This window comes from Canis lupus, chromosome 3 (genome assembly GCF_011100685.1).
Source record: "Canis lupus familiaris isolate Mischka breed German Shepherd chromosome 3, alternate assembly UU_Cfam_GSD_1.0, whole genome shotgun sequence".
Classification (NCBI taxonomy): Eukaryota; Metazoa; Chordata; class Mammalia; order Carnivora; family Canidae; genus Canis; species Canis lupus.
In genome coordinates this window covers 21,584,263-21,596,347 of record NC_049224.1, presented here as the reverse complement: position 1 = coordinate 21,596,347, position 12,085 = coordinate 21,584,263, and the positions used below count along the sequence as shown (strand labels likewise).

At 35.1% G+C, this 12,085-nt stretch overlaps 1 long non-coding RNA gene across 15 annotated transcripts in view; it reads right to left on the bottom strand.

Moving 5' to 3' along the window:
• LOC102154812 overlaps positions 1 to 12,085 on the bottom strand; it is a 171,804-nt gene that overhangs the window by 42,510 nt on the left and 117,209 nt on the right. Inside the window, exon 8 of one of the 15 annotated variants that reach the window (XR_005356773.1) lies at positions 748 to 831. The exons of the other annotated variants lie outside the window; for them this stretch is intronic. This is a non-coding gene — a long non-coding RNA (uncharacterized LOC102154812). The remainder of the gene's footprint in view (positions 1 to 747; positions 832 to 12,085) is intronic. 15 annotated transcript variants of the gene reach the window in all.

Below are 12,085 nucleotides of genomic sequence, written 5' to 3'. Positions count from 1 at the left end.
TTGAGGTAAAAGAGAGAATTGTGCCTCACTGTGTTGGTGAGAGTGAAAGAAAGAAAACAATTGTAAATAATCTAGGCCAGATCGGTTATGTGACCAAATCGCCCTGGTTTGGTGGTTGCCTCTTGTGTCAGTTCATGACCTAACTTGAGCATTCCATATCTTTCTTCTTCCCTGGGTCCAGTGTTTGGTTTAGAGGTGGGTTTGTGATGCAAGTCATTTGGCTACACTCAAATCCAGAACTTTAGACTTGAATTGTTAGAAACAGAATTTCCCTTTGTGCTGGCCATGGAGATATTAAGATGTAATGCTGACTCCTGAGTGGTACCTCAAAGAAAAGGCAGACAGAGAAGAAAGTCATGTGGAAAAAAAGCAAGATTAAGAGATGAAGAGAGATGGTAATATACTTTGAGACCTTCAAACCACCCATGCTGCAAATGAGAAACACTGCTGAATTTTTCAGTTTTAGGAACCAATTCCCCTTGTTTGAATTATGTTTCTTCCATTTGTGCTTGAAAACACTTTAACTGAATCAAGACTGCCTTACTTGAAATGTACTGAATTTTAGTCTCTCCAACAGACATACTCTAGAAAGTGTTGCTTCAGTGGGGACAGGGTTGGACTATATGATATCTAAAATTTCTTCTGGTAGCAAGGATCCATGGAAGACTGAATTTTAAAGGAACATACAGGAGAGTGGAAGTGTATCTGTGTTAGTACTACATCTGTGGAACATAGTTTTGGATGCACCTTTGCACTTCCTATGGCATATTTCAACACAGTGAAATCAATTCCATAGAATGCATATAAATGCTCCTCTGTATTCTTCTAGTTCTATAACAGAATGAAAAAATAATGTTTAAGAAAAAAAGCAACAATAATGATGAAACACCATCAGCATAATGCAATGAGAAATATAGTCAGCCCCTTTTATATTCACATCAATCATGGCAGAACCAGAAATGGATATACAGCCTTGTTCGGATGTGTCTTACAGAATTACTTTAGAACACTGAGGCATAAAGCTCTTAGCTTAATGAGTTGGTAACATTTTGCAGATTTGCTTAAAACACATTGCTTTCCAGACTGTGTCAACAGACTCCAACAGTTCTTGCCAACACGCTCGTCCTAAACAATTACATTAAGATCCATAAGGCCGTGTTTACAGTTCTGAGAAGCAAATGTATTGTTAATGGGCCATAAACTATCCTCTGACTCAATGGATTGGCTTTTTGAAATTTGTGTAATAGTCAACGGAAAATTTCCAACATCCACTTGGCATGGAAGTGGAATTAGCTTGGGGACATAAAACTGAATGCGAGAAGCATCCCTTCCACACATTTCCAATCTGATGTGCTTTTTATATAGAATAAAACAATTTACACAAAATTTTGAAGGAAGATCGTTGCCATAGTTTATAATAGTTTTATATGTTGTAACAAAAAGTAAATAATCATTATGAACCATAAAAAAGTCCTATGTGTACAATATCCTTAATTTTCTCTCAAATAGTTTTTTAAATCTCTTGTGAAATAGCTGCATCAGTGAGTCACAAATAGTCTGTGAACAGACATTCAGTGCAGCTTCATGCTTGTCATGCTCATTATCTTTTTTCTGGTTGCCAAAAACCCAGTTGTTTCAATCTACTGTTTTTATCTTCCTATAAAACTCTATGCCTCTTGTACCTATTTTCCATCTTCTCATCTCCTTGCCACTTTCTATTCTTTTTCTCTATATTTCTGCTTCATTCCCTTCTCACTCCAGGCATCTTTCTTGTTTTAGGCTAATGTCTCTCAGTTTCTTTTTTCCAGATGGTTCCACATCCTCTTGCTGGTAATTTCCATTCGTCTCAATGTATTTTTTAAATTAACCAAATCAGGCTTTACAAGCTTTACTCCCCAAGTAGTTTTATTCTTTCAATGCCAGCCTTCTTCCTATATTTATAATCTTTCAATGATTTAATTGTTAAACATTTATAAATTCATATGTATCATATTTATATATATTAATCTGCAACTTTGAGCAAGGAATTATTCTAGGTACTGTACAAATACCAAGATATCTGGATCTGGTCACTAAGGAGTTTGGCAACTCTAAGAAAATCTATGTTGCAAGAATATCCTTGGTATAAATAAATGCTCTTCCCTTTTTGGGTCTATTAGTTTATGGGTGGCAAATACAGAGGAAAAACTTTTGTCTCTCTTTGGGAGCCCATCAGAAGTTTAGAAGGAAGAGAAAACAGGCTTTGATTTTTTTGCTGCAATATGTTCCTATTGCAAAGTAATGATGAAAGTGATGTGGCATTGAAGGCTGTGAGACTGAGAAAGCCGCCCCAGTGCCAGCCTTCGTGGTGCTGGTCCCTGGCACATTGCTTGTCCTGAGGCTGCTTCTGCAGACAGTGATAACAACAGCTAATATCTAGTATCTGCAGACTGCATATTAGGCCCTATTCCAAGCTTGCTACTCATGAGTAGTATCTCATTTATACAACAACTTGAAGGTCTTAAAGGTAAGGCCAATTCATTTCCCCCATTTCATAGATTAGGACAACTCAGCATCAAAGGTTAAGTCACTTTTTCAAAGTAGTGGGTTCAGATTTCAAATCCAGCTAGTCTAAGTCTGGAACTCACACTCACAAAATCAAATAATGAACATAGGGAATTCTCTGTATCCACTATCCTATCCTTTATCTTGTATCTTCTATTCTATCCTGCCACAATGTCACCTTCTCAAAAGGCTTACATTGGCTAACCCACTTAAAATTTCAGTACTCCTGACCACCAACATTTACATTATTTACTTACTCTGACCCTATAGGATCCTGGGTGAATCATTTACACTCTGGGCATCTCAAGCCACGACCTTCTCATTGGAAGCTTCTTCTGGGCTAATACTAAGTTAAATGTCTTTGGCAGAGTTTTAGGTCTCCTTGGCACCTGGCTCATATATCTTTGTGATGCTTTTGGACTATAAACATAGTCTCTATCTTTCTGGGAACCATGTGAATCTGCTACTGGCCCTATTTAGATCTGACTGTTGAACCAGTGGTTAATCTTCATGCACAAATGATGCAATGTAAACCTCATTAAAGGATGGGAGACTTATGATAAAAACTCAGGTGTCCTATGCTCAGATATACAAACCCTGTTCTTGGCTGATCTTAATAACTTTGTAATGAAAACCTTACATTATTGATTCCTGACATGGAAACACCATCTACCCCCAAACAAGAAATCCTGACTTTGGATAAGAAGCTGCTAGAATTTTTTTAAGATTTTTTTTTTTTTTAATTTGAAGAAGAGAGGGGCAGAAAAAGAGGGAGAGAATCTCAGCAGACTCAATGTGGGGTTTGATTCTCTGACCCCAAGATCATGACCTGAGCCAAAATCAAGAGCTGCTCAACTGACTGAGCCGCTCAGGCACCCCAAAGATGCTAGTGCCTTTATAGTATTCCTACTATTTATGAAATTGTATAGTAAAGTGTTACACTGTGTATCAAACTCCTGGGTTTTGTAAATAAGTTTAGTGCCAAAGAATTGTGTGACCTAGGACAAGTCATTTTTCCTATGTGAGCTTCAGTCTTCTCTTTTATAAACTTAGGTAACTCAACTAGAGGATATCTCTAAGCTCTTTATGAATTCTAACATTTTTTGATTATCTGGAAGGCTCAGAGAAACTAAAACTCAGTAGTCTTGACAACTGTGTGGGGTTTTGAATATTCATGCAGCTGTGGGCAAATTATAGGTAGGATAACTAGATGTTCTTTGCTCAGGATCATCCCAGTTGGCAACATCCCTCCATAATTATAAACAATACCCCCCTTTTAAGCTTGCATGATCTTTAACTTTCACCTTATGGTAATGTGCATCTCTAATGTTTGAAAGTTAATTTCTATTGTTATTTTTTCCAGTTTTATTGAGATATAATTGATGTACAGCATTGTATAAGTTATTTTTTATACTCTTTTCTAAGATTTTATCCAAATTCTGGTTAACATACAGTGTAATATTAGTTTCATGTGTACAATATAGTGATCCTATTCATCATCCTGTGCTCATTACAAGTATACCCATTTATTTCCATCACCCATTTAACCTATCCCCCACCCAACTCCTTTCTGATAACCATCAGTGTATTCTATATAGTTAAGACTCTTTCTTAGTTTGCCTCCCTCTCTTTATTTTCTCTTTGCTTGTTTTGTTTCTTAAATTCCACACATGAGGCAAATCACATGATGTTTGTCTTCTGACAAACATTCTGATGAACTTCTTTTACTTAGTAGGATACTCTCTACCTCCATTATGTCATTGCAAATGGCAAGATTTCATTCTTTTTTTGTGACTGAGTGACCTTCCATTGTATATATATATATATGCCACTTCTTCCTTATTCATTCATCAGTTGATGGACATGTGGGCTGTTTCCATAATTTGGCTATTATAGATAAAGCTGCTATAAACACTGGGGTGCATGCATCCCACTGATAAGTTTAAAGTATACACCATAATGACTTGACTTACATATATTATGAAATGATTACCACAAATTATTTAGTTAACATACATCACCTCATATAATTACAAAAAAAATTCTTCTTTGTGATGAGAATGTTTGGGTTCTACTCTTTTAATATGACCATAATGGTATATTTGAAAGTTGCTAACTATAGTCATCATATTGTGGATTACATAACAAGTATTTATTTATCTTATAACTAGAAGTTTGTACTTTTTGATTACCTTCATCCAATCCCCTCTCCCCACACCACCACTCCCAAACTTTTGGTTACCACAAGTCTAATTAATCCCTTTTTTCTGAGTTTGGTTTTTGTTTTTAGACTCCACACATAAGTGAAATCATTCAGTATTTGTGTTTCTTTATTATACTTTGCATAATGTTCTCCAACCATGTCGTCACAAATGACAGAACTTCCTTCTTTTTACAACTGAACAGTATTCCAGTATGTATGTATGTATCCATTCATCTGTTGATGGACATTTAGATTGTTTTCATGTCTTAGCTATTATAAATAATGCTACAGTGAACATGTGGGTAGAGATATGCCTTGATCATTTCCTTTTAATTTATGCCCAGAAGTGGAATTGCTAGATCATATGGCAGTTCTATTTTTATATTTTTGAGAACCCTCAATACTGTTTTTCATAATGGCTATACTAATATACATTCCCACCCAGTCTGTAAGGATTCCCTTTTCTCCATATCTTCACCAGCATTTATCTCTTTTGTTTTGGGTAAAAACTATTCTATTAGGTGTGGGGCAATATCTCACTGTGGTTTTGATTTGCTTTTCCCTAATGATGAATGACATTAAGCAACTTTTCATGTACCTGTTGGCCATTTGAATATCTTCTTTGGAAAAACATCTAATCAGGTCCTTTGCCCGCTTTTTAAATTGGATTTTTTTTTTTTTAGTTTGGTTTTGTTTTGCTATTGAGTTGTATGAACTCTTTATATATTTTGGATATTAACACCTTATCAGATGCATATTTTGCAATTTTTTCCTCTGATTCCAAAGGTTACCTTTTCATTTTATTGATAATTTCTTCAAATATATGTTAATTTTTTAAAAAGATCTTTATTTAGAGGGAAAGCAAGCATGCAAGCAGGGGAGAGGGGCAAAGGGAGACAGAGAGAATGTCAGGCAGGCTCCATACTCACAAGGAGCCCAACTTGGGCTGCATTTCACAACCCTGAGATTATGATCTGAGCTGAAATGAAGAGTTGGACACTTAACTGACTGAGTCAACCAGGTGCTCCTGCATATTCATTTTTAATGTATTAACAGTAAAATTATGGGTTGCATTTTCTTTTACACATTTTCTCTTAATATTTTACTGCTCATATTCTTGTATTTTGAGATAGGCTTCAATTTTATCTCTACACACTGAGATCATATATGTGCCTGTTAATTTTTTTCACTTCATCCATACATAGTTCTAACTTCCTTGTGTGTATATATATATTTATGTTCTTACTATTGTGCTTTTATTTTTCTAGAATTGATGTCCAGATATTGGATCAATGGAACAAAGTTTATCTGGATTTTTAATTTTAATGTATATGTTATTTTACTTTCCCAAAAGCCATTAAAATTCATTCTTATTAGCATCATATCAGAGCTACACTGCTTTTTGAAATTGGTTTTCTATACTAACCATGGTAAAGAGTATCACACAAACAATTGAAAAAGCAGCTGGAGGCATCTCCAGATTCAGACGGACTTGAACTCTTCTAATGAAAGTGATCACGGTAAAATGTGCCTATCAATTTCCTTGGCTCAACACCTATAAGCTCATAAGGGGGCTAAAAGGCTCTTTGTTTTCATGCCCTCTCTCTACCATGAGCCTCGAAGTATAAGCTCTGCATTACTGTTCTCACTCATATTTTCTGAGGGTTATGGCTTTAACTCAATAACCAAAAGGACTGGACAGCAAAGACAGAGAATCAAGGAACATATAAATAAAACCTATAAAAGTGAGAATTTATATGGCTTAGTTCTAAAACAGTATCCAATTTACACAAATCCTCTCCCTCCATGTGATAAATCTACAAAGCAGTCCCATTCTTTATTCATGGCTCTCAGAGAATATTAAAGAAAATGTAATTCATGATCAATCTTGGCAACATTTTCTACCTGTTTTCTCTCTGTTATCTCCTTTCCTGCTCTGGAGAAGCCCGTCTTCTTCACATTTTATCATTCCCCAAAATGTTTCACCAAATTTTCCTCTTATCCTGTCTTCCCCACTTCCAACTCCATCTGCCTCTTTTTCTTTCTCTTGATTTTTTATTTGGTATATTATGTTAACTTTTCTCAAACCTTTCCTCTTCTCCCTACCTATAATCATTGCTTACTCTTATTTAAAGTTTAGTAAGTTGCAGTCTCGTTTCTATAAACTCTACCCTATTAACCCATTTCATTCTTCAAACAATGCTATAGGATAAATTCCATTATAATCTCTAGTTAAAGTTATGGAAAGGTTGAGTAAATTGCCCAAGTGCCCACATCTAGTCAGTGGCAGCTCCAGACCCTAAGCCAGGAAGTCTGGCATTAGGGCCCAAGCAAATAACCACTCTTTTCTGCTGCCTGTCTAGAATACTCCTCCTCTCTGAAGGTTCATCACAAAATACAGGATTCCCATGGTGATTCAGATAAGGCAGGATATTAATAAATGTTATCCTGTCACAGTCACATAAATAACTTAAGTGACTGTGTATTAGATTGTTACTTGGTTTCCAGTGGTGGACAGATACAGATATAGTTCATTCAGTTGATTTGACTATCTTCCTAGTCTTAATATTCAAAACCCACTAAATTTGATCTCCATACAGAAAGACCTAGGATTTCAAAGGTCAAATTCTATGATCCTGATACACAAAGAAAATACAATGTAGTGAGGGAGATAAAAAGGTTAATACTTTTGAAATAATTTAAGAACAATAAGATGTATATAAGCTTGCATTAATTCTCCAATTTCTCCCCCATAAAATTTATTAGGTTTTTTCTCTTCCAGCCTTATTATTTCCTTAACTACTCTTATATTTCCAACATTACTTCAGTGTGAATTATTGAGAAATTCCTATTATCCTGTTACTTATTTTTGAGTTATATTTTTAAAATGTCTCTTAGTATCTCTTTGCACAAGTGTGTATAGAAAATATACTTCAAAAGGGCAATATATGTGTGTATCAACAGTCTTCTAGATACCTTCTATTGTTTAAGAATTAACTCAAAGAGATGAGAATTCTACTTATTAATCACTAGTTTTGTGTTTTTATTCATTTTCTTCCTCAAGTAAACCAAATCAGTGTTTGAGTTTCTTTTTATTTTTAAGATTTTATTTATTTATTCACAAGAGACACAGAGAGAGAGAGAGAGAGAGAGAGAAGCAGAAACACAGGCAGAGGGAGAAGCAGGCTCCATGCAGGGAGCCCAACGTGGGACTTGATCCTGGGTCTCCAGGATCACACTTTGAGCTGAAGGCAGGCACTAAACCACTAAGCCACCCGGGCTGCCCAGAGTTTGAGTTTCTTAATGATAAAATAGTTATTTAACTTGAAAGGTACCATATAAAATAAGAAATTGGTGACTGTAGATGATAGATATTAAGTATTACTACACTATAAAGAGAGTGTAAAAAGCAAATTAAGAAAATTGTGGGCAACCAGCAACCTCAAAAATGTTACTACTGTGATGTGAAGCCAGGACGAGAATTTTCTGAAGCATCATAATGAAGTATTGGATATGGTATAAAACTAAGTTAAGAAGAAGAAAAGAGAATTGTTAGCAGAGTTGTATTAAAAACAGAATGAGTATAGGATAGTAGGAACAAATAAATGAAAATGGACAACAGACAAGTAGTATAAAGTAATACTGTTTCCTGTTCATCCAAAGAGCCAAATGCAGGGGCTGATTATTGCTCTGTTCCAGTGGCAATTTGAAGGAAAAGATGGCTTTGGAAGCAATACAACAACCAACAATACAAACAACCTATATAGGTTGTTACTTTGATCTTAATAATCAAGTACCATTGTAGATGGATTTATGTGGATAATATAATGAGCCGATTTTGCTTATATACTGTCCAGCCCTGCCATTGTGGAAGAGAATGATTAAGGGATTCTCCAGGTAAAAAAAAAAAAAAAAAAGTCACTATTTATACATTGTGCATTCTGAAAGCCTATGATAAGTTTGGAAGAAACAAAGTATTCATATCTGTTTTTAGCAAGCATAATGTCAGTCCCCAGGCTAAGGTTTTATAAGTTTCTGTGAACAAGTTTCACTTGTTTTAATGAATCCTTTAATTTGAGAAAAGGGAGAGATAATTGGGAACAAAATGTAACTATCTTGTTCATAAAAAAAACTAATTTATATCTTGTTTTACAAAAAGATAGAATTTCTTCATTTTTATAATTATATATGATTATTAAAATAAAAAAAAAATACCTACCTAGTAAGAACCTAGCAAAGAACAGTTGGCACAAAACAAATAAAAACCTTGGGCAGCCCCAGTGGCTCAGCAGTTTAGTGCCACCTTTAGCCCAGGGTGTCATCCAGGAGACCCGGGATCGAGTCCCACATCAGGTTCCCTGCATGGAGTCTGCTTCTCCCTCTGCCTATATGTCTCTGCCTCTGTGTGTGTGTGTGTGTGTGTGTGTGTGTGTGTGTCATGAATAAATAAATAAAATCTAAAAAAAATTAAAACCTTTAATAAATGTTAGTTTTTCAATATATTATTAAATAATCACTACTCAGTTTTTCCCCTTAGTATATTTTCTACTTCCCATTATGTAGTGTATTTTATTTTTATTCTTATTTTATCTTTGTTTTTGTTATTGGCCAGTCTGCATTCTTTTGATAAGAAATCCCTGAATTTGTTATAAGTGGGATAATCAACTTTCTCACCAGATCCAGAGTAGAAGAGATCCATAAATAAATAGATAGTAAATTCCATGCCCCATCTACTGTGATTGAGGATAAGCAATGTGACTAAAAGCAAAAATAACAGGACAGTAATTAGTCTTAGACTTTCACTAAGGTAGGAAAAGGGATTCATTGAATTTGAATCTGGGAGAATGTAGGGCTAGAGCTTTTGTGGTCATCCAGGGACCACATATTTGAGATGGAAGTCAACACAAATGAAGCAAAGATGAAAATAAATAATAAATAGACAACCTAGGTGATAGTGGGTATCTGAAGCCTGTGAATTAAAGTGCATTATTAGACTGTTCAGTCATGTTAACTAATAACTTTCTTTTGTCCAGTCAATATTGACTATGTGTCCTCATTCTTGTATTCAAGGATTCTCCTCCCCACCTCGTCCTTTCATCATCATCAGAGAAATATATGAGACTTTGTCCTATCCCCAGTAGTCTGAGTCCTCTGGTGGGAGATTTCCTTTGTCCTATGCCTTTTGTCGTATCTCCTATAACCTAGTACTTTAGTGAAAGGATTTCCAAGAATATGTGAGCCAAAAATATAGAAAAATATCTCCCCTACATTTTTCCAGCTGAAAAGCTCCAGGAATTCTGATATTCCCTCACAAACAGCCAATGTATTAAGTGGTCTGAATCTCAAAACTAATAGAATAGAATAGAATAGTTTGGCTTTTTGAAGTTATCCATTGGCATGCCTTCAGGAGGAAGAAAAAATTCTTTGCTCTAGAAGAAATTTGCAAATAATTTGGACATATGAATAAGTCATTCTGTTATATTATGAAGTTCATTCTTTATAATAAGAAGGAAAGCAGACTCCAAATAGAATGTTCCAAGATATTCTGGTATTATCTTCTGATGTACTTTAAACTGACTATATATATACACACATAGATATATAAACTGAGACCATTATCAGGAATCAGCCAAATTCCCATGACTTTAGTGATGCATTTTTAGCTTATTTATCATGAAATCCTGACTTAAATGGTAAGAGTGAGTCACAGCTGATGTTGGTTGGAAAAACAGGCACAATAGACTTGGATTGAGGGTGATGGAGAATGGAATGAGTTAAAAACAGGCAAAGAAGAGGCTGAGGAGTGATAGCTGACTTAGAAGTGGTCAGAATCTGAAGGGCAAGATCCAAGGCAGGAGAGACATTTTATACACACACACACACACACACACACACACACACACACACACACACACGGAAACTGAGGTTTCTGGTCTACAGGAACAGACTGCTTCCTGTGGCAGCTCCTCAGTACTTTGGATAGCTCCCAAAGGCTCATAAGTACTTGAACTGCATCCAAGGCTTATTTCCCTAAGGCATTTTGCCCTACAACCCAAGTAGCTGACCCGCCATTTCCCTTCAAGCAAAGTTTTCTGATCATTCAAATGATAATAGTTTTGCTAAACTCAGTTTCTATGGTCTTGGAATAAACTTCCAAGACTTTACATTTTGGCATCAAATCAAAGAGTCAAGAATTTGTCTCTTAGTCTTCTGTATAGCATATACCAAAATTATCCCACAGCTATTATTTCAATACATGAAGATAAGGATATACAAGAATAGTCTTTGGAAGATTGTTTGAAGTATATAAATTCCAGAAGCAATTTTCATATTCACCTATAGGGGAATAAATTGTAGTATATCTATATAAAAATCATATATTGTAATGAATACAATGCATATACATAGACATACACTGATGCAAGATCATTCCCTAGGTATTTAAAAGATATCTTATTAAGATAATTTTTAAAGATGGAAGACATAAAAGACAAGTTTGTTGCAAAATAGTGTAGGCATTGTATGTTCTATGGAAAAAAATAGATTAAACATATATTCAAAAAATATTCAAAATATATACAAAAAATATTCCTAAGTTATACACACAAATAGTCTTTAGGAAGAAGGCCTATGGAACTGTTAGAATTTTTTACCATCATTATTTTTCAATAAAAAATGCTGTTTATAAGTATATTTTTAAAGTAAAGTTAAAGGAATGGTTATAGCCCTAATTATCATGCTTCTTTGTGTAGGTATGAGCTACTTCCATTAACAGATCTAGCAAGCTCCCTCCCCTAAGTATAAGCCATTGAGCAATTTAGCAGTTTCCTGTGGTATGCCACTATTTTTTAGTTTCTTTGTCTAAAACTCAAAAAATAAACTATGTTGACTCATAGACAAAAGAGCAAATATTCCGTTATTGGGAATCCAACTCTATTCAAAATCCTATTTGTGACTCTTCAACATGATTAAAGGAACACTCTCTAGCAGTTCACATGAACCTTCAGAGAAGCAATAAAGTGGGAACAAAAGTCACAGACATTTGTTCTGGAACAGTTCATTCTGTGTTTAACATGGTTAAGAACTTCCTTCCACAGAAAGCAGCTGCCAACAATTTCTCAGAATTTCATCCCACTCCAGAGTACATAATGATTTAGAATGAATTAGTGTCTCAGAAACCTAAAAGCTTCTGAAAAAGAACATCTCATATGTGGCCTTGGGGAGGAGGGGAGGATGGGACAGGAACTTAGATCATGTACCTATAACAAAGAAAAAGGACTTCATCTTTAAGCATCACTTATAATAAGAAGGGGGAGTTCATTCCTAGGAGGCCTTTTA